This window comes from Acipenser ruthenus, chromosome 44, assembly GCF_902713425.1.
Source record: "Acipenser ruthenus chromosome 44, fAciRut3.2 maternal haplotype, whole genome shotgun sequence".
NCBI classification, from domain to species: domain Eukaryota; kingdom Metazoa; phylum Chordata; class Actinopteri; order Acipenseriformes; family Acipenseridae; genus Acipenser; species Acipenser ruthenus.
The window spans coordinates 5,887,741-5,902,603 of record NC_081232.1 but is presented as its reverse complement, the minus strand read 5'-3'; the positions used below and the strand labels follow the sequence as shown (position 1 = coordinate 5,902,603).

Sequence of the window (14,863 nt, the reverse complement as noted above, 5' to 3'; positions counted from 1 at the left end):
AGCTGGGGGTGATTCCTCCAAAATTTCCTTTTGTCCTCCACACATTTCAATTGTAAAATGTAATGCCTGCAGCACTTGATATTCCCAGGTGGTCTCCCATCCAAGTACTAACCAAGACCAACATTGCTTAGCTTCTGAGATCAGACGAGATCAGGCTTATTCAAGGTGGTGTGGCCGCAGGCGATTGCATTTCTGCTTTCATGACTTTTATGTTTAGTGAGCTGGGGGTGATTCCTCCAAAATTTCCTTTTGTCCTCCACACATTTCAATTGTAAAATGTAATTACTAAAATGTAATGCCTGCAGCACTTGATATTCCCAGGTGGTCTCCCATCCAAGTACTAACCAAGCCCAACATTGCTTAGCGTCTGAGATCAGACGAGATCAGGCTTATTCAAGGTGGTGTGGCCGCAGGCGATTGCATTTCTGCTTTCATGACTTTTATGTTTAGTGAGCTGGGGGTGATTCCTCCAAAATTTCCTTTTGTCCTCCACACATTTCAATTGTAAAATGTAATGCCTGCAGCACTTGATATTCCCAGGTGGTCTCCCATCCAAGTACTAACCAAGCCCAACATTGCTTAGCTTCTGAGATCAGACGAGATCAGGCTTATTCAAGGTGGTGTGGCCGCAGGCGATTGCATTTCTGCTTTCATGACTTTTATGTTTAGTGAGCTGGGGGTGATTCCTCCAAAATTTCCTTTTGTCCTCCACACATTTCAATTGTAAAATGTAATTACAAAAATGTAATGCCTGCAGCACTTGATATTCCCAGGTGGTCTCCCATCCAAGTACTAACCAAGCCCAACATTGCTTAGCTTCTGAGATCAGACGAGATCAGGCTTATTCAAGGTGGTGTGGCCGCAGGCGATTGCATTTCTGCTTTCATGACTTTTATGTTTAGTGAGCTGGGGGTGATTCCTCCAAAATTTCCTTTTGTCCTCCACACATTTCAATTGTAAAATGTAATGCCTGCAGCACTTGATATTCCCAGGTGGTCTCCCATCCAAGTACTAACCAAGCCCAACATTGCTTAGCTTCTGAGATCAGACGAGATCAGGCTTATTCAAGGTGGTGTGGCCGCAGGCGATTGCATTTCTGCTTTCATGACTTTTATGTTTAGTGAGCTGGGGGTGATTCCTCCAAAATTTCCTTTTGTCCTCCACACATTTCAATTGTAAAATGTAATGCCTGCAGTACTTGATATTCCCAGGTGGTCTCCCATCCAAGTACTAACCAAGCCCAACATTGCTTAGCTTCTGAGATCAGACGAGATCAGGCTTATTCAAGGTGGTGTGGCCGCAGGCGATTGCATTTCTGCTTTCATGACTTTTATGTTTAGTGAGCTGGGGGTGATTCCTCCAAAATTTCCTTTTGTCCTCCACACATTTCAATTGTAAAATGTAATTACAAAAATGTAATGCCTGCAGCACTTGATATTCCCAGGTGGTCTCCCATCCAAGTACTAACCAAGCCCAACATTGCTTAGCTTCTGAGATCAGACGAGATCAGGCTTATTCAAGGTGGTGTGGCCGCAGGCATTTGCATTTCTGCTTTCATGACTTTTATGTTTAGTGAGCTGGGGGTGATTCCTCCAAAATTTCCTTTTGTCCTCCACACATTTCAATTGTAAAATGTAATTACAAAAATGTAATGCCTGCAGCACTTGATATTCCCACGTGGTCTCCCATCCAAGTACTAACCAAGCCCAACATTGCTTAGCTTCTGAGATCAGACGAGATCAGGCTTATTCAAGGTGGTGTGGCCGCAGGCGATTGCATTTCTGCTTTCATGACTTTTATGTTTAGTGAGCTGGGGGTGATTCCTCCAAAATTTCCTTTTGTCCTCCACACATTTCAATTGTAAAATGTAATGCCTGCAGCACTTGATATTCCCAGGTGGTCTCCCATCCAAGTACTAACCAAGCCCAACATTGCTTAGCTTCTGAGATCAGACGAGATCAGGCTTATTCAAGGTGGTGTGGCCGCAGGCGATTGCATTTCTGCTTTCATGACTTTTATGTTTAGTGAGCTGGGGGTGATTCCTCCAAAATTTCCTTTTGTCCTCCACACATTTCAATTGTAAAATGTAATGCCTGCAGCACTTGATATTCCCAGGTGGTCTCCCATCCAAGTACTAACCAAGCCCAACATTGCTTAGCTTCTGAGATCAGACGAGATCAGGCTTATTCAAGGTGGTGTGGCCGCAGGCGATTGCATTTCTGCTTTCATGACTTTTATGTTTAGTGAGCTGGGGGTGATTCCTCCAAAATTTCCTTTTGTCCTCCACACATTTCTATTGTAAAATGTAATGCCTGCAGCACTTGATATTCCCAGGTGGTCTCCCATCCAAGTACTAACCAAGCCCAACATTGCTTAGCTTCTGAGATCAGACGAGATCAGGCTTATTCAAGGTGGTGTGGCCGCAGGCGATTGCATTTCTGCTTTCATGACTTTTATGTTTAGTGAGCTGGGGGTGTTTCCTCCAAAATTTCCTTTTGTCCTCCACACATTTCAATTGTAAAATGTAATTACTAAAATGTAATGCCTGCAGCACTTGATATTCCCAGGTGGTCTCCCATCCAAGTACTAACCAAGCCCAACATTGCTTAGCTTCTGAGATCAGACGAGATCAGGCTTATTCAAGGTGGTGTGGCCGCAGGCGATTGCATTTCTGCTTTCATGACTTTTATGTTTAGTGAGCTGGGGGTGATTCCTCCAAAATTTCCTTTTGTCCTCCACACATTTCAAGTGTAAAATGTAATTACAAAAATGTAATGCCTGCAGCACTTGATATTCCCAGGTGGTCTCCCATCCAAGTACTAACCAAGCCCAACATTGCTTAGCTTCTGAGATCAGACGAGATCAGGCTTATTCAAGGTGGTGTGGCCGCAGGCGATTGCATTTCTGCTTTCATGACTTTTATGTTTAGTGAGCTGGGGGTGATTCCTCCAAAATTTCCTTTTGTCCTCCACACATTTCAATTGTAAAATGTAATGCCTGCAGCACTTGATATTCCCAGGTGGTCTCCCATCCAAGTACTAACCAAGCCCAACATTGCTTAGCTTCTGAGATCAGACGAGATCAGGCTTATTCAAGGTGGTGTGGCCGCAGGCGATTGCATTTCTGCTTTCATGACTTTTATGTTTAGTGAGCTGGGGGTGATTCCTCCAAAATTTCCTTTTGTCCTCCACACATTTCAATTGTAAAATGTAATGCCTGCAGCACTTGATATTCCCAGGTGGTCTCCCATCCAAGTACTAACCAAGCCCAACATTGCTTAGCTTCTGAGATCAGACGAGATCAGGCTTATTCAAGGTGGTGTGGCCGCAGGCGATTGCATTTCTGCTTTCATGACTTTTATGTTTAGTGAGCTGGGGGTGATTCCTCCAAAATTTCCTTTTGTCCTCCACACATTTCAATTGTAAAATGTAATGCCTGCAGCACTTGATATTCCCAGGTGGTCTCCCATCCAAGTACTAACCAAGCCCAACATTGCTTAGCTTCTGAGATCAGACTTATCCAAGGTGGTGTGGCCGCAGGCGATTGCATTTCTGCTTTCATGACTTTTATGTTTAGTGAGCTGGGGGTGATTCCTCCAAAATTTCCTTTTGTCCTCCACACATTTCAATTGTAAAATGTAATTACTAAAATGTAATGCCTGCAGCACTTGATATTCCCAGGTGGTCTCCCATCCAAGTACTAACCAAGCCCAACATTGCTTAGCTTCTGAGATCAGACGAGATCAGGCTTATTCAAGGTGGTGTGGCCGCAGGCGATTGCATTTCTGCTTTCATGACTTTTATGTTTAGTGAGCTGGGGGTGATTCCTCCAAAATTTCCTTTTGTCCTCCACACATTTCAATTGTAAAATGTAATGCCTGCAGCACTTGATATTCCCAGGTGGTCTCCCATCCAAGTACTAACCAAGCCCAACATTGCTTAGCTTCTGAGATCAGACGAGATCAGGCTTATTCAAGGTGGTGTGGCCGCAGGCGATTGCATTTCTGCTTTCATGACTTTTATGTTTAGTGAGCTGGGGGTGATTCCTCCAAAATTTCCTTTTGTCCTCCACACATTTCAATTGTAAAATGTAATTACTAAAATGTAATGCCTGCAGCACTTGATATTCCCAGGTGGTCTCCCATCCAAGTACTAACCAAGCCCAACATTGCTTAGCTTCTGAAATCAGACGAGATCAGGCTTATTCAAGGTGGTGTGGCCGCAGGCGATTGCATTTCTGCTTTCATGACTTTTATGTTTAGTGAGCTGGGGGTGATTCCTCCAAAATTTCCTTTTGTCCTCCACACATTTCTATTGTAAAATGTAATGCCTGCAGCACTTGATATTCCCAGGTGGTCTCCCATCCAAGTACTAACCAAGCCCAACATTGCTTAGCTTCTGAGATCAGACGAGATCAGGCTTATTCAAGGTGGTGTGGCCGCAGGCGATTGCATTTCTGCTTTCATGACTTTTATGTTTAGTGAGCTGGGGGTGATTCCTCCAAAATTTCCTTTTGTCCTCCACACATTTCTATTGTAAAATGTAATGCCTGCAGCACTTGATATTCCCAGGTGGTCTCCCATCCAAGTACTAACCAAGCCCAACATTGCTTAGCTTCTGAGATCAGACGAGATCAGGCTTATTCAAGGTGGTGTGGCCGCAGGCGATTGCATTTCTGCTTTCATGACTTTTATGTTTAGTGAGCTGGGGGTGATTCCTCCAAAATTTCCTTTTGTCCTACACACATTTCAATTGTAAAATGTAATGCCTGCAGCACTTGATATTCCCAGGTGGTCTCCCATCCAAGTACTAACCAAGCCCAACATTGCTTAGCTTCTGAGATCAGACTTATCCAAGGTGGTGTGGCCGCAAGCGATTGCATTTCTGCTTTCATGACTTTTATGTTTAGTGAACTGGGGGTGATTCCTCCAAAATTTCCTTTTGTCCTCCACACATTTCAATTGTAAAATGTAATTACTAAAATGTAATGCCTGCAGCACTTGATATTCCCAGGTGGTCTCCCATCCAAGTACTAACCAAGCCCAACATTGCTTAGCTTCTGAGATCAGACGAGATCAGGCTTATTCAAGGTGGTGTGGCCGCAGGCGATTGCATTTCTGCTTTCATGACTTTTATGTTTAGTGAGCTGGGGGTGATTCCTCCAAAATTTCCTTTTGTCCTCCACACATTTCTATTGTAAAATGTAATGCCTGCAGCACTTGATATTCCCAGGTGGTCTCCCATCCAAGTACTAACCAAGCCCAACATTGCTTAGCTTCTGAGATCAGACGAGATCAGGCTTATTCAAGGTGGTGTGGCCGCAGGCGATTGCATTTCTGCTTTCATGACTTTTATGTTTAGTGAGCTGGGGGTGATTCCTCCAAAATTTCCTTTTGTCCTACACACATTTCAATTGTAAAATGTAATGCCTGCAGCACTTGATATTCCCAGGTGGTCTCCCATCCAAGTACTAACCAAGCCCAACATTGCTTAGCTTCTGAGATCAGACTTATCCAAGGTGGTGTGGCCGCAAGCGATTGCATTTCTGCTTTCATGACTTTTATGTTTAGTGAACTGGGGGTGATTCCTCCAAAATTTCCTTTTGTCCTCCACACATTTCAATTGTAAAATGTAATTACTAAAATGTAATGCCTGCAGCACTTGATATTCCCAGGTGGTCTCCCATCCAAGTACTAACCAAGCCCAACATTGCTTAGCTTCTGAGATCAGACGAGATCAGGCTTATTCAAGGTGGTGTGGCCGCAGGCGATTGCATTTCTGCTTTCATGACTTTTATGTTTAGTGAGCTGGGGGTGATTCCTCCAAAATTTCCTTTTGTCCTCCACACATTTCAATTGTAAAATGTAATGCCTGCAGCACTTGATATTCCCAGGTGGTCTCCCATCCAAGTACTAACCAAGCCCAACATTGCTTAGCTTCTGAGATCAGACGAGATCAGGCTTATTCAAGGTGGTGTGGCCGCAGGCGATGGCATTTCTGCTTTCATGACTTTTATGTTTAGTGAGCTGGGGGTGATTCCTCCAAAATTTCCTTTTGTCCTCCACACATTTCTATTGTAAAATGTAATGCCTGCAGCACTTGATATTCCCAGGTGGTCTCCCATCCAAGTACTAACCAAGCCCAACATTGCTTAGCTTCTGAGATCAGACGAGATCAGGCTTATTCAAGGTGGTGTGGCCGCAGGCGATTGCATTTCTGCTTTCATGACTTTTATGTTTAGTGAGCTGGGGGTGATTCCTCCAAAATTTCCTTTTGTCCTCCACACATTTCTATTGTAAAATGTAATGCCTGCAGCACTTGATATTCCCAGGTGGTCTCCCATCCAAGTACTAACCAAGCCCAACATTGCTTAGCTTCTGAGATCAGACGAGATCAGGCTTATTCAAGGTGGTGTGGCCGCAGGCGATTGCATTTCTGCTTTCATGACTTTTATGTTTAGTGAGCTGGGGGTGATTCCTCCAAAATTTCCTTTTGTCCTCCACACATTTCTATTGTAAAATGTAATGCCTGCAGCACTTGATATTCCCAGGTGGTCTCCCATCCAAGTACTAACCAAGCCCAACATTGCTTAGCTTCTGAGATCAGACGAGATCAGGCTTATTCAAGGTGGTGTGGCCGCAGGCGATTGCATTTCTGCTTTCATGACTTTTATGTTTAGTGAGCTGGGGGTGATTCCTCCAAAATTTCCTTTTGTCCTCCACACATTTCAATTGTAAAATGTAATTACAAAAATGTAATGCCTGCAGCACTTGATATTCCCAGGTGGTCTCCCATCCAAGTACTAACCAAGCCCAACATTGCTTAGCTTCTGAGATCAGACGAGATCAGGCTTATTCAAGGTGGTGTGGCTGCAGGCGATTGCATTTCTGCTTTCATGACTTTTATGTTTAGTGAGCTGGGGGTGATTCCTCCAAAAATTCCTTTTGTCCTCCACACATTTCAATTGTAAAATGTAATGCCTGCAGCACTTGATATTCCGAGGTGGTCTCCCATCCAAGTACTAACCAAGCCCAACATTGCTTAGCTTCTGAGATCAGACGAGATCAGGCTTATTCAAGGTGGTGTGGCCGCAGGCGATTGCATTTCTGCTTTCATGACTTTTATGTTTAGTGAGCTGGGGGTGATTCCTCCAAAATTTCCTTTTGTCCTCCACACATTTCAATTGTAAAATGTAATTACTAAAATGTAATGCCTGCAGCACTTGATATTCCCAGGTGGTCTCCCATCCAAGTACTAACCAAGCCCAACATTGCTTAGCTTCTGAGATCAGACGAGATCAGGCTTATTCAAGGTGGTGTGGCCGCAGGCGATTGCATTTCTGCTTTCACGACTTTTATGTTTAGTGAGCTGGGGGTGATTCCTCCAAAATTTCCTTTTGTCCTCCACACATTTCAATTGTAAAATGTAATTACAAAAATGTAATGCCTGCAGCACTTGATATTCCCAGGTGGTCTCCCATCCAAGTACTAACCAAGCCCAACATTGCTTAGCTTCTGAGATCAGACGAGATCAGGCTTATTCAAGGTGGTGTGGCCGCAGGCGATTGCATTTCTGCTTTCATGACTTTTATGTTTAGTGAGCTGGGGGTGATTCCTCCAAAATTTCCTTTTGTCCTCCACACATTTCAATTGTAAAATGTAATGCCTGCAGCACTTGATATTCCCAGGTGGTCTCCCATCCAAGTACTAACCAAGCCCAACATTGCTTAGCTTCTGAGATCAGACGAGATCAGGCTTATTCAAGGTGGTGTGGCCGCAGGCGATTGCATTTCTGCTTTCATGACTTTTATGTTTAGTGAGCTGGGGGTGATTCCTCCAAAATTTCCTTTTGTCCTCCACACATTTCAATTGTAAAATGTAATTACTAAAATGTAATGCCTGCAGCACTTGATATTCCCAGGTGGTCTCCCATCCAAGTACTAACCAAGCCCAACATTGCTTAGCTTCTGAGATCAGGCTTATTCAAGGTGGTGTGGCCGCAGGCGATTGCATTTCTGCTTTCATGACTTTTATGTTTAGTGAGCTGGGGGTGATTCCTCCAAAATTTCCTTTTGTCCTCCACACATTTCAATTGTAAAATGTAATGCCTGCAGCACTTGATATTCCCAGGTGGTCTCCCATCCAAGTACTAACCAAGCCCAACATTGCTTAGCTTCTGAGATCAGACGAGATCAGGCTTATTCAAGGTGGTGTGGCCGCAGGCGATTGCATTTCTGCTTTCATGACTTTTATGTTTAGTGAGCTGGGGGTGATTCCTCCAAAATTTCCTTTTGTCCTCCACACATTTCAATTGTAAAATGTAATTACAAAAATGTAATGCCTGCAGCACTTGATATTCCCAGGTGGTCTCCCATCCAAGTACTAACCAAGCCCAACATTGCTTAGCTTCTGAGATCAGACGAGATCAGGCTTATTCAAGGTGGTGTGGCCGCAGGCGATTGCATTTCTGCTTTCATGACTTTTATGTTTAGTGAGCTGGGGGTGATTCCTCCAAAATTTCCTTTTGTCCTCCACACATTTCAATTGTAAAATGTAATTACAAAAATGTAATGCCTGCAGCACTTGATATTCCCAGGTGGTCTCCCATCCAAGTACTAACCAAGCCCAACATTGCTTAGCTTCTGAGATCAGACGAGATCAGGCTTATTCATGGTGGTGTAGCCGCAGGCGATGGCATTTCTGCTTTCATGACTTTTATGTTTAGTGAGCTGGGGGTGATTCCTCCAAAATTTCCTTTTGTCCTCCACACATTTCAATTGTAAAATGTAATGCCTGCAGCACTTGATATTCCCAGGTGGTCTCCCATCCAAGTACTAACCAAGCCCAACATTGCTTAGCTTCTGAGATCAGACGAGATCAGGCTTATTCAAGGTGATGTGGCCGCAGGCGATTGCATTTCTGCTTTCATGACTTTTATGTTTAGTGAGCTGGGGGTGATTCCTCCAAAATTTCCTTTTGTCCTCCACACATTTCAATTGTAAAATGTAATTACAAAAATGTAGTGCCTGCAGCACTTGATATTCCCAGGTGGTCTCCCATCCAAGTACTAACCAAGCCCAACATTGCTTAGCTTCTGAGATCAGACGAGATCAGGCTTATTCAAGGTGGTGTGGCCGCAGGCGATTGCATTTCTGCTTTCATGACTTTTATGTTTAGTGAGCTGGGGGTGATTCCTCCAAAATTTCCTTTTGTCCTCCACACATTTCAATTGTAAAATGTAATGCCTGCAGCACTTGATATTCCCAGGTGGTCTCCCATCCAAGTACTAAACAAGCCCAACATTGCTTAGCTTCTGAGATCAGACGAGATCAGGCTTATTCAAGGTGGTGTGGCCGCAGGCGATTGCATTTCTGCTTTCATGACTTTTATGTTTAGTGAGCTGGGGGTGATTCCTCCAAAATTTCCTTTTGTCCTCCACACATTTCAATTGTAAAATGTAATTACAAAAATGTAATGCCTGCAGCACTTGATATTCCCAGGTGGTCTCCCATCCAAGTACTAACCAAGCCCAACATTGCTTAGCTTCTGAGAGCAGACGAGATCAGGCTTATTCAAGGTGGTGTGGCCGCAGGCGATTGCATTTCTGCTTTCATGACTTTTATGTTTAGTGAGCTGGGGGTGATTCCTCCAAAATTTCCTTTTGTCCTCCACACATTTCAATTGTAAAATGTAATGCCTGCAGCACTTGATATTCCCAGGTGGTCTCCCATCCAAGTACTAACCAAGCCCAACATTGCTTAGCTTCTGAGATCAGGCTTATTCAAGGTGGTGTGGCCGCAGGCGATTGCATTTCTGCTTTCATGACTTTTATGTTTAGTGAGCTGGGGGTGATTCCTCCAAAATTTCCTTTTGTCCTCCACACATTTCAATTGTAAAATGTAATTACAAAAAATGTAATGCCTGCAGCACTTGATATTCCCAGGTGGTCTCCCATCCAAGTACTAACCAAGCCCAACATTGCTTAGCTTCTGAGATCAGACGAGATCAGGCTTATTCAAGGTGGTGTGGCCGCAGGCGATTGCATTTCTGCTTTCATGACTTTTATGTTTAGTGAGCTGGGGGTGATTCCTCCAAAATTTCCTTTTGTCCTCCACACATTTCAATTGTAAAATGTAATTACTAAAATGTAATGCCTGCAGCACTTGATATTCCCAGGTGGTCTCCCATCCAAGTACTAACCAAGCCCAACATTGCTTAGCTTCTGAGGTCAGGCTTATTCAAGGTGGTGTGGCCGCAGGCGATTGCATTTCTGCTTTCATGACTTTTATGTTTAGTGAGCTGGGGGTGATTCCTCCAAAATTTCCTTTTGTCCTCCACACATTTCAATTGTAAAATGTAATGCCTGCAGCACTTGATATTCCCAGGTGGTCTCCCATCCAAGTACTAACCAAGCCCAACATTGCTTAGCTTCTGAGATCAGACGAGATCAGGCTTATTCAAGGTGGTGTGGCCGCAGGCGATTGCATTTCTGCTTTCATGACTTTTATGTTTAGTGAGCTGGGGGTGATTCCTCCAAAATTTCCTTTTGTCCTCCACACATTTCAATTGTAAAATGTAATTACTAAAATGTAATGCCTGCAGCACTTGATATTCCCAGGTGGTCTCCCATCCAAGTACTAACCAAGCCCAACATTGCTTAGCTTCTGAGATCAGGCTTATTCAAGGTGGTGTGGCCGCAGGCGATTGCATTTCTGCTTTCATGACTTTTATGTTTAGTGAGCTGGGGGTGATTCCTCCAAAATTTCCTTTTGTCCTCCACACATTTCAATTGTAAAATGTAATGCCTGCAGCACTTGATATTCCCAGGTGGTCTCCCATCCAAGTACTAACCAAGCCCAACATTGCTTAGCTTCTGAGATCAGACGAGATCAGGCTTATTCAAGGTGGTGTGGCCGCAGGCTATTGCATTTCTGCTTTCATGACTTTTATGTTTAGTGAGCTGGGGGTGATTCCTCCAAAATTTCCTTTTGTCCTCCACACATTTCAATTGTAAAATGTAATGCCTGCAGCACTTGATATTCCCAGGTGGTCTCCCATCCAAGTACTAACCAAGCCCAACATTGCTTAGCTTCTGAGATCAGACGAGATCAGGCTTATTCAAGGTGGTGTGGCCGCTGGCGATTGCATTTCTGCTTTCATGACTTTTATGTTTAGTGAGCTGGGGGTGATTCCTCCAAAATTTCCTTTTGTCCTCCACACATTTCAATTGTAAAATGTAATTACAAAAATGTAATGCCTGCAGCACTTGATATTCCCAGGTGGTCTCCCATCCAAGTACTAACCAAGCCCAACATTGCTTAGCTTCTGAGATCAGACGAGATCAGGCTTATTCAAGGTGGTGTGGCCGCAGGCGATTGCATTTCTGCTTTCATGACTTTTATGTTTAGTGAGCTGGGGGTGATTCCTCCAAAATTTCCTTTTGTCCTCCACACATTTCAATTGTAAAATGTAATTACAAAAATGTAATGCCTGCAGCACTTGATATTCCCAGGTGGTCTCCCATCCAAGTACTAACCAAGCCCAACATTGCTTAGCTTCTGAGATCAGACGAGATCAGGCTTATTCAAGGTGGTGTGGCCGCAGGCGATTGCATTTCTGCTTTCATGACTTTTATGTTTAGTGAGCTGGGGGTGATTCCTCCAAAATTTCCTTTTGTCCTCCACACATTTCAATTGTAAAATGTAATGCCTGCAGCACTTGATATTCCCAGGTGGTCTCCCATCCAAGTACTAACCAAGCCCAACATTGCTTAGCTTCTGAGATCAGACGAGATCAGGCTTATTCAAGGTGGTGTGGCCGCAGGCGATTGCATTTCTGCTTTCATGACTTTTATGTTTAGTGAGCTGGGGGTGATTCCTCCAAAATTTCCTTTTGTCCTCCACACATTTCAATTGTAAAATGTAATTACAAAAACGTAATGCCTGCAGCACTTGATATTCCCAGGTGGTCTCCCATCCAAGTACTAACCAAGCCCAACATTGCTTAGCTTCTGAGATCAGACGAGATCAGGCTTATTCAAGGTGGTGTGGCCGCAGGCGATTGCATTTCTGCTTTCATGACTTTTATGTTTAGTGAGCTGGGGGTGATTCCTCCAAAATTTCCTTTTGTCCTCCACACATTTCAATTGTAAAATGTAATGCCTGCAGCACTTGATATTCCCAGGTGGTCTCCCATCCAAGTACTAACCAAGCCCAACATTGCTTAGCTTCTGAGATAAGACGAGATCAGGCTTATTCAAGGTGGTGTGGCCGCAGGCGATTGCATTTCTGCTTTCATGACTTTTATGTTTAGTGAGCTGGGGGTGATTCCTCCAAAATTTCCTTTTGTCCTCCACACATTTCAATTGTAAAATGTAATTACAAAAAATGTAATGCCTGCAGCACTTGATATTCCCAGGTGGTCTCCCATCCAAGTACTAACCAAGCCCAACATTGCTTAGCTTCTGAGATCAGACGAGATCAGGCTTATTCAAGGTGGTGTGGCCGCAGGCGATTGCATTTCTGCTTTCATGACTTTTATGTTTAGTGAGCTGGGGGTGATTCCTCCAAAATTTCCTTTTGTCCTCCACACATTTCAATTGTAAAATGTAATTACAAAAATGTAATGCCTGCAGCACTTGATATTCCCAGGTGGTCTCCCATCCAAGTACTAACCAAGCCCAACATTGCTTAGCTTCTGAGATCAGACGAGATCAGGCTTATTGAAGGTGGTGTGGCCGCAGGCGATTGCATTTCTGGTTTCATGACTTTTATGTTTAGTGAGCTGGGGGTGATTCCTCCAAAATTTCCTTTTGTCCTCCACACATTTCAATTGTAAAATGTAATTACTAAAATGTAATGCCTGCAGCACTTGATATTCCCAGGTGGTCTCCCATCCAAGTACTAACCAAGCCCAACATTGCTTAGCTTCTGAGATCAGACGAGATCAGGCTTATTCAAGGTGGTGTGGCCGCAGGCGATTGCATTTCTGCTTTCATGACTTTTATGTTTAGTGAGCTGGGGGTGATTCCTCCAAAATTTCCTTTTGTCCTCCACACATTTCAATTGTAAAATGTAATTACAAAAATGTAATGCCTGCAGCACTTGATATTCCCAGGTGGTCTCCCATCCAAGTACTAACCAAGCCCAACATTGCTTAGCTTCTGAGATCAGACGAGATCAGACGAGATCAGGCTTATTCAAGGTGGTGTGGCCGCAGGCGATTGCATTTCTGCTTTCATGACTTTTATGTTTAGTGAGCTGGGGGTGATTCCTCCAAAATTTCCTTTTGTCGTCCACACATTTCAATTGTAAAATGTAATGCCTGCAGCACTTGATATTCCCAGGTGGTCTCCCATCCAAGTACTAACCAAGCCAAACATTGCTTAGCTTCTGAGATCAGGCTTATTCAAGGTGGTGTGGCCGCAGGCGATTGCGTTTCTGCTTTCATGACTTTTATGTTTAGTGAGCTGGGGGTGATTCCTCCAAAATTTCCTTTTGTCCTCCACACATTTCAATTGTAAAATGTAATTACAAAAATGTAATGCCTGCAGCACTTTATATTCCCAGGTGGTCTCCCATCCAAGTACTAACCAAGCCCAACATTGCTTAGCTTCTGAGATCAGACGAGATCAGGCTTATTCAAGGTGGTGTGGCCGCAGGCGATTGTATTTCTGCTTTCATGACTTTTATGTTTAGTGAGCTGGGGGTGATTCCTCCAAAATTTCCTTTTGTCCTCCACACATTTCAATTGTAAAATGTAATTACAAAAATGTAATGCCTGCAGCACTTGATATTCCCAGGTGGTCTCCCATCCAAGTACTAACCAAGCCCAACATTGCTTAGCTTCTGAGATCAGACGAGATCAGGCTTATTCAAGGTGGTGTGGCCGCAGGCGATTGCATTTCTGCTTTCATGACTTTTATGTTTAGTGAGCTGGGGGTGATTCCTCCAAAATTTCCTTTTGTCCTCCACACATTTCAATTGTAAAATGTAATTACAAAAATGTAATGCCTGCAGCACTTGATATTCCCAGGTGGTCTCCCATCCAAGTACTAACCAAGCCCAACATTGCTTAGCTTCTGAGATCAGACGAGATCAGACGAGATCAGGCTTATTCAAGGTGGTGTGGCCGCAGGCGATTGCATTTCTGCTTTCATGACTTTTATGTTTAGTGAGCTGGGGGTGATTGCTCCAAAATTTCCTTTTGTCGTCCACACATTTCAATTGTAAAATGTAATGCCTGCAGCACTTGATATTCCCAGGTGGTCTCCCATCCAAGTACTAACCAAGCCCAACATTGCTTAGCTTCTGAGATCAGACGAGATCAGGCTTATTCAAGGTGGTGTGGCCGCAGGCGATTGTATTTCTGCTTTCATGACTTTTATGTTTAGTGAGCTGGGGGTGATTCCTCCAAAATTTCCTTTTGTCCTCCACACATTTCAATTGTAAAATGTAATTACAAAAATGTAATGCCTGCAGCACTTGATATTCCCAGGTGGTCTCCCATCCAAGTACTAACCAAGCCCAACATTGCTTAGCTTCTGAGATCAGACGAGATCAGGCTTATTCAAGGTGGTGTGGCCGCAGGCGATCGCATTTCTGCTTTCATGACTTTTATGTTTAGTGAGCTGGGGGTGATTCCTCCAAAATTTCCTTTTGTCCTCCACACATTTCAATTGTAAAATGTAATGCCTGCAGCACTTGATATTCCCAGGTGGTCTCCCATCCAAGTACTAACCAAGCCCAACATTGCTTAGCTTCTGAGATCAGACGAGATCAGGCTTATTCAAGGTGGTGTGGCCGCAGGCGATTGCATTTCTGCTTTCATGACTTTTATGTTTAGTGAGCTGGGGCTGATTCCTCC

At 43.8% G+C, this 14,863-nt stretch overlaps 56 non-coding genes and 10 pseudogenes across 56 annotated transcripts; all 66 read right to left on the bottom strand.

Moving 5' to 3' along the window:
- Positions 1-63: 63 nt before the first annotated feature.
- LOC131711508 (5S ribosomal RNA) lies at positions 64-182 on the bottom strand. The gene has a single exon (XR_009313394.1). It is a non-coding gene; the product is annotated as a 5S ribosomal RNA (ribosomal RNA).
- A 114-nt stretch (positions 183-296) lies between these two features.
- Positions 297-415, bottom strand: LOC131710933 (5S ribosomal RNA). Its single transcript, XR_009312815.1, has one exon. It is a non-coding gene; the product is annotated as a 5S ribosomal RNA (ribosomal RNA).
- Positions 416-515: 100 nt separating this feature from the next.
- Positions 516-634, bottom strand: LOC131720494 (5S ribosomal RNA). Its single transcript, XR_009319391.1, has one exon. It is a non-coding gene; the product is annotated as a 5S ribosomal RNA (ribosomal RNA).
- A 114-nt stretch (positions 635-748) lies between these two features.
- LOC131720493 (5S ribosomal RNA) lies at positions 749-867 on the bottom strand. Its single transcript, XR_009319390.1, has one exon. It is a non-coding gene; the product is annotated as a 5S ribosomal RNA (ribosomal RNA).
- Positions 868-967: 100 nt separating this feature from the next.
- LOC131720491 (5S ribosomal RNA) lies at positions 968-1,086 on the bottom strand. The gene has a single exon (XR_009319388.1). It is a non-coding gene; the product is annotated as a 5S ribosomal RNA (ribosomal RNA).
- A 100-nt stretch (positions 1,087-1,186) lies between these two features.
- Positions 1,187-1,305, bottom strand: LOC131710749 (5S ribosomal RNA). The gene has a single exon (XR_009312631.1). It is a non-coding gene; the product is annotated as a 5S ribosomal RNA (ribosomal RNA).
- A 114-nt stretch (positions 1,306-1,419) lies between these two features.
- On the bottom strand, positions 1,420-1,538 carry LOC131720490 (5S ribosomal RNA). Its single transcript, XR_009319387.1, has one exon. It is a non-coding gene; the product is annotated as a 5S ribosomal RNA (ribosomal RNA).
- A 114-nt stretch (positions 1,539-1,652) lies between these two features.
- On the bottom strand, positions 1,653-1,771 carry LOC131720798 (5S ribosomal RNA). The gene has a single exon (XR_009319695.1). It is a non-coding gene; the product is annotated as a 5S ribosomal RNA (ribosomal RNA).
- A 100-nt stretch (positions 1,772-1,871) lies between these two features.
- LOC131720489 (5S ribosomal RNA) lies at positions 1,872-1,990 on the bottom strand. Its single transcript, XR_009319386.1, has one exon. It is a non-coding gene; the product is annotated as a 5S ribosomal RNA (ribosomal RNA).
- Positions 1,991-2,090: 100 nt separating this feature from the next.
- Positions 2,091-2,209, bottom strand: LOC131720488 (5S ribosomal RNA). The gene has a single exon (XR_009319385.1). It is a non-coding gene; the product is annotated as a 5S ribosomal RNA (ribosomal RNA).
- A 100-nt stretch (positions 2,210-2,309) lies between these two features.
- Positions 2,310-2,428, bottom strand: LOC131720487 (5S ribosomal RNA). Its single transcript, XR_009319384.1, has one exon. It is a non-coding gene; the product is annotated as a 5S ribosomal RNA (ribosomal RNA).
- Positions 2,429-2,542: 114 nt separating this feature from the next.
- Positions 2,543-2,661, bottom strand: LOC131720486 (5S ribosomal RNA). Its single transcript, XR_009319383.1, has one exon. It is a non-coding gene; the product is annotated as a 5S ribosomal RNA (ribosomal RNA).
- A 114-nt stretch (positions 2,662-2,775) lies between these two features.
- Positions 2,776-2,894, bottom strand: LOC131720485 (5S ribosomal RNA). The gene has a single exon (XR_009319382.1). It is a non-coding gene; the product is annotated as a 5S ribosomal RNA (ribosomal RNA).
- A 100-nt stretch (positions 2,895-2,994) lies between these two features.
- On the bottom strand, positions 2,995-3,113 carry LOC131720484 (5S ribosomal RNA). Its single transcript, XR_009319381.1, has one exon. It is a non-coding gene; the product is annotated as a 5S ribosomal RNA (ribosomal RNA).
- A 100-nt stretch (positions 3,114-3,213) lies between these two features.
- On the bottom strand, positions 3,214-3,332 carry LOC131720483 (5S ribosomal RNA). The gene has a single exon (XR_009319380.1). It is a non-coding gene; the product is annotated as a 5S ribosomal RNA (ribosomal RNA).
- Positions 3,333-3,432: 100 nt separating this feature from the next.
- LOC131715857 (5S ribosomal RNA) lies at positions 3,433-3,541 on the bottom strand (annotated as a pseudogene).
- A 114-nt stretch (positions 3,542-3,655) lies between these two features.
- LOC131720482 (5S ribosomal RNA) lies at positions 3,656-3,774 on the bottom strand. Its single transcript, XR_009319379.1, has one exon. It is a non-coding gene; the product is annotated as a 5S ribosomal RNA (ribosomal RNA).
- Positions 3,775-3,874: 100 nt separating this feature from the next.
- Positions 3,875-3,993, bottom strand: LOC131720480 (5S ribosomal RNA). Its single transcript, XR_009319377.1, has one exon. It is a non-coding gene; the product is annotated as a 5S ribosomal RNA (ribosomal RNA).
- A 114-nt stretch (positions 3,994-4,107) lies between these two features.
- LOC131711377 (5S ribosomal RNA) lies at positions 4,108-4,226 on the bottom strand. Its single transcript, XR_009313261.1, has one exon. It is a non-coding gene; the product is annotated as a 5S ribosomal RNA (ribosomal RNA).
- Positions 4,227-4,326: 100 nt separating this feature from the next.
- Positions 4,327-4,445, bottom strand: LOC131720479 (5S ribosomal RNA). Its single transcript, XR_009319376.1, has one exon. It is a non-coding gene; the product is annotated as a 5S ribosomal RNA (ribosomal RNA).
- A 100-nt stretch (positions 4,446-4,545) lies between these two features.
- On the bottom strand, positions 4,546-4,664 carry LOC131720478 (5S ribosomal RNA). The gene has a single exon (XR_009319375.1). It is a non-coding gene; the product is annotated as a 5S ribosomal RNA (ribosomal RNA).
- A 100-nt stretch (positions 4,665-4,764) lies between these two features.
- Positions 4,765-4,873, bottom strand: LOC131716092 (5S ribosomal RNA; annotated as a pseudogene).
- Positions 4,874-4,987: 114 nt separating this feature from the next.
- On the bottom strand, positions 4,988-5,106 carry LOC131720477 (5S ribosomal RNA). The gene has a single exon (XR_009319374.1). It is a non-coding gene; the product is annotated as a 5S ribosomal RNA (ribosomal RNA).
- A 100-nt stretch (positions 5,107-5,206) lies between these two features.
- Positions 5,207-5,325, bottom strand: LOC131720476 (5S ribosomal RNA). The gene has a single exon (XR_009319373.1). It is a non-coding gene; the product is annotated as a 5S ribosomal RNA (ribosomal RNA).
- A 100-nt stretch (positions 5,326-5,425) lies between these two features.
- On the bottom strand, positions 5,426-5,534 carry LOC131716091 (5S ribosomal RNA; annotated as a pseudogene).
- Positions 5,535-5,648: 114 nt separating this feature from the next.
- On the bottom strand, positions 5,649-5,767 carry LOC131720475 (5S ribosomal RNA). The gene has a single exon (XR_009319372.1). It is a non-coding gene; the product is annotated as a 5S ribosomal RNA (ribosomal RNA).
- A 100-nt stretch (positions 5,768-5,867) lies between these two features.
- LOC131720474 (5S ribosomal RNA) lies at positions 5,868-5,986 on the bottom strand. Its single transcript, XR_009319371.1, has one exon. It is a non-coding gene; the product is annotated as a 5S ribosomal RNA (ribosomal RNA).
- Positions 5,987-6,086: 100 nt separating this feature from the next.
- On the bottom strand, positions 6,087-6,205 carry LOC131720473 (5S ribosomal RNA). The gene has a single exon (XR_009319370.1). It is a non-coding gene; the product is annotated as a 5S ribosomal RNA (ribosomal RNA).
- A 100-nt stretch (positions 6,206-6,305) lies between these two features.
- Positions 6,306-6,424, bottom strand: LOC131720472 (5S ribosomal RNA). Its single transcript, XR_009319369.1, has one exon. It is a non-coding gene; the product is annotated as a 5S ribosomal RNA (ribosomal RNA).
- Positions 6,425-6,524: 100 nt separating this feature from the next.
- On the bottom strand, positions 6,525-6,643 carry LOC131720471 (5S ribosomal RNA). The gene has a single exon (XR_009319368.1). It is a non-coding gene; the product is annotated as a 5S ribosomal RNA (ribosomal RNA).
- A 114-nt stretch (positions 6,644-6,757) lies between these two features.
- LOC131720691 (5S ribosomal RNA) lies at positions 6,758-6,876 on the bottom strand. Its single transcript, XR_009319588.1, has one exon. It is a non-coding gene; the product is annotated as a 5S ribosomal RNA (ribosomal RNA).
- A 100-nt stretch (positions 6,877-6,976) lies between these two features.
- Positions 6,977-7,095, bottom strand: LOC131711177 (5S ribosomal RNA). The gene has a single exon (XR_009313059.1). It is a non-coding gene; the product is annotated as a 5S ribosomal RNA (ribosomal RNA).
- A 114-nt stretch (positions 7,096-7,209) lies between these two features.
- LOC131720469 (5S ribosomal RNA) lies at positions 7,210-7,328 on the bottom strand. Its single transcript, XR_009319366.1, has one exon. It is a non-coding gene; the product is annotated as a 5S ribosomal RNA (ribosomal RNA).
- Positions 7,329-7,442: 114 nt separating this feature from the next.
- Positions 7,443-7,561, bottom strand: LOC131720468 (5S ribosomal RNA). The gene has a single exon (XR_009319365.1). It is a non-coding gene; the product is annotated as a 5S ribosomal RNA (ribosomal RNA).
- Positions 7,562-7,661: 100 nt separating this feature from the next.
- LOC131720467 (5S ribosomal RNA) lies at positions 7,662-7,780 on the bottom strand. The gene has a single exon (XR_009319364.1). It is a non-coding gene; the product is annotated as a 5S ribosomal RNA (ribosomal RNA).
- Positions 7,781-7,894: 114 nt separating this feature from the next.
- On the bottom strand, positions 7,895-8,003 carry LOC131715239 (5S ribosomal RNA; annotated as a pseudogene).
- Positions 8,004-8,103: 100 nt separating this feature from the next.
- LOC131720466 (5S ribosomal RNA) lies at positions 8,104-8,222 on the bottom strand. The gene has a single exon (XR_009319363.1). It is a non-coding gene; the product is annotated as a 5S ribosomal RNA (ribosomal RNA).
- A 114-nt stretch (positions 8,223-8,336) lies between these two features.
- LOC131720465 (5S ribosomal RNA) lies at positions 8,337-8,455 on the bottom strand. Its single transcript, XR_009319362.1, has one exon. It is a non-coding gene; the product is annotated as a 5S ribosomal RNA (ribosomal RNA).
- A 114-nt stretch (positions 8,456-8,569) lies between these two features.
- LOC131712381 (5S ribosomal RNA) lies at positions 8,570-8,688 on the bottom strand. Its single transcript, XR_009314274.1, has one exon. It is a non-coding gene; the product is annotated as a 5S ribosomal RNA (ribosomal RNA).
- Positions 8,689-8,788: 100 nt separating this feature from the next.
- Positions 8,789-8,907, bottom strand: LOC131710916 (5S ribosomal RNA). Its single transcript, XR_009312799.1, has one exon. It is a non-coding gene; the product is annotated as a 5S ribosomal RNA (ribosomal RNA).
- A 114-nt stretch (positions 8,908-9,021) lies between these two features.
- Positions 9,022-9,140, bottom strand: LOC131720464 (5S ribosomal RNA). Its single transcript, XR_009319361.1, has one exon. It is a non-coding gene; the product is annotated as a 5S ribosomal RNA (ribosomal RNA).
- Positions 9,141-9,240: 100 nt separating this feature from the next.
- Positions 9,241-9,359, bottom strand: LOC131720775 (5S ribosomal RNA). Its single transcript, XR_009319671.1, has one exon. It is a non-coding gene; the product is annotated as a 5S ribosomal RNA (ribosomal RNA).
- Positions 9,360-9,473: 114 nt separating this feature from the next.
- Positions 9,474-9,592, bottom strand: LOC131711482 (5S ribosomal RNA). The gene has a single exon (XR_009313368.1). It is a non-coding gene; the product is annotated as a 5S ribosomal RNA (ribosomal RNA).
- A 100-nt stretch (positions 9,593-9,692) lies between these two features.
- On the bottom strand, positions 9,693-9,801 carry LOC131715238 (5S ribosomal RNA; annotated as a pseudogene).
- A 115-nt stretch (positions 9,802-9,916) lies between these two features.
- LOC131720463 (5S ribosomal RNA) lies at positions 9,917-10,035 on the bottom strand. The gene has a single exon (XR_009319360.1). It is a non-coding gene; the product is annotated as a 5S ribosomal RNA (ribosomal RNA).
- Positions 10,036-10,149: 114 nt separating this feature from the next.
- On the bottom strand, positions 10,150-10,258 carry LOC131715346 (5S ribosomal RNA; annotated as a pseudogene).
- A 100-nt stretch (positions 10,259-10,358) lies between these two features.
- LOC131720462 (5S ribosomal RNA) lies at positions 10,359-10,477 on the bottom strand. The gene has a single exon (XR_009319359.1). It is a non-coding gene; the product is annotated as a 5S ribosomal RNA (ribosomal RNA).
- Positions 10,478-10,591: 114 nt separating this feature from the next.
- LOC131715237 (5S ribosomal RNA) lies at positions 10,592-10,700 on the bottom strand (annotated as a pseudogene).
- A 100-nt stretch (positions 10,701-10,800) lies between these two features.
- Positions 10,801-10,919, bottom strand: LOC131720461 (5S ribosomal RNA). Its single transcript, XR_009319358.1, has one exon. It is a non-coding gene; the product is annotated as a 5S ribosomal RNA (ribosomal RNA).
- A 100-nt stretch (positions 10,920-11,019) lies between these two features.
- Positions 11,020-11,138, bottom strand: LOC131710633 (5S ribosomal RNA). The gene has a single exon (XR_009312515.1). It is a non-coding gene; the product is annotated as a 5S ribosomal RNA (ribosomal RNA).
- Positions 11,139-11,252: 114 nt separating this feature from the next.
- On the bottom strand, positions 11,253-11,371 carry LOC131720460 (5S ribosomal RNA). The gene has a single exon (XR_009319357.1). It is a non-coding gene; the product is annotated as a 5S ribosomal RNA (ribosomal RNA).
- A 114-nt stretch (positions 11,372-11,485) lies between these two features.
- On the bottom strand, positions 11,486-11,604 carry LOC131720458 (5S ribosomal RNA). Its single transcript, XR_009319354.1, has one exon. It is a non-coding gene; the product is annotated as a 5S ribosomal RNA (ribosomal RNA).
- A 100-nt stretch (positions 11,605-11,704) lies between these two features.
- On the bottom strand, positions 11,705-11,823 carry LOC131720457 (5S ribosomal RNA). Its single transcript, XR_009319353.1, has one exon. It is a non-coding gene; the product is annotated as a 5S ribosomal RNA (ribosomal RNA).
- A 114-nt stretch (positions 11,824-11,937) lies between these two features.
- LOC131720456 (5S ribosomal RNA) lies at positions 11,938-12,056 on the bottom strand. Its single transcript, XR_009319352.1, has one exon. It is a non-coding gene; the product is annotated as a 5S ribosomal RNA (ribosomal RNA).
- Positions 12,057-12,156: 100 nt separating this feature from the next.
- On the bottom strand, positions 12,157-12,275 carry LOC131713190 (5S ribosomal RNA). The gene has a single exon (XR_009315074.1). It is a non-coding gene; the product is annotated as a 5S ribosomal RNA (ribosomal RNA).
- Positions 12,276-12,390: 115 nt separating this feature from the next.
- On the bottom strand, positions 12,391-12,509 carry LOC131720455 (5S ribosomal RNA). The gene has a single exon (XR_009319351.1). It is a non-coding gene; the product is annotated as a 5S ribosomal RNA (ribosomal RNA).
- A 114-nt stretch (positions 12,510-12,623) lies between these two features.
- On the bottom strand, positions 12,624-12,742 carry LOC131711746 (5S ribosomal RNA). The gene has a single exon (XR_009313634.1). It is a non-coding gene; the product is annotated as a 5S ribosomal RNA (ribosomal RNA).
- Positions 12,743-12,856: 114 nt separating this feature from the next.
- LOC131720453 (5S ribosomal RNA) lies at positions 12,857-12,975 on the bottom strand. Its single transcript, XR_009319350.1, has one exon. It is a non-coding gene; the product is annotated as a 5S ribosomal RNA (ribosomal RNA).
- A 114-nt stretch (positions 12,976-13,089) lies between these two features.
- LOC131713611 (5S ribosomal RNA) lies at positions 13,090-13,218 on the bottom strand (annotated as a pseudogene).
- A 100-nt stretch (positions 13,219-13,318) lies between these two features.
- LOC131716140 (5S ribosomal RNA) lies at positions 13,319-13,427 on the bottom strand (annotated as a pseudogene).
- A 114-nt stretch (positions 13,428-13,541) lies between these two features.
- On the bottom strand, positions 13,542-13,660 carry LOC131712747 (5S ribosomal RNA). Its single transcript, XR_009314636.1, has one exon. It is a non-coding gene; the product is annotated as a 5S ribosomal RNA (ribosomal RNA).
- Positions 13,661-13,774: 114 nt separating this feature from the next.
- LOC131720452 (5S ribosomal RNA) lies at positions 13,775-13,893 on the bottom strand. The gene has a single exon (XR_009319349.1). It is a non-coding gene; the product is annotated as a 5S ribosomal RNA (ribosomal RNA).
- A 114-nt stretch (positions 13,894-14,007) lies between these two features.
- LOC131713610 (5S ribosomal RNA) lies at positions 14,008-14,136 on the bottom strand (annotated as a pseudogene).
- Positions 14,137-14,236: 100 nt separating this feature from the next.
- On the bottom strand, positions 14,237-14,355 carry LOC131720451 (5S ribosomal RNA). The gene has a single exon (XR_009319348.1). It is a non-coding gene; the product is annotated as a 5S ribosomal RNA (ribosomal RNA).
- Positions 14,356-14,469: 114 nt separating this feature from the next.
- Positions 14,470-14,588, bottom strand: LOC131720450 (5S ribosomal RNA). The gene has a single exon (XR_009319347.1). It is a non-coding gene; the product is annotated as a 5S ribosomal RNA (ribosomal RNA).
- A 100-nt stretch (positions 14,589-14,688) lies between these two features.
- LOC131720449 (5S ribosomal RNA) lies at positions 14,689-14,807 on the bottom strand. The gene has a single exon (XR_009319346.1). It is a non-coding gene; the product is annotated as a 5S ribosomal RNA (ribosomal RNA).
- Between the last annotated feature and the right edge of the window lie 56 nt (positions 14,808-14,863).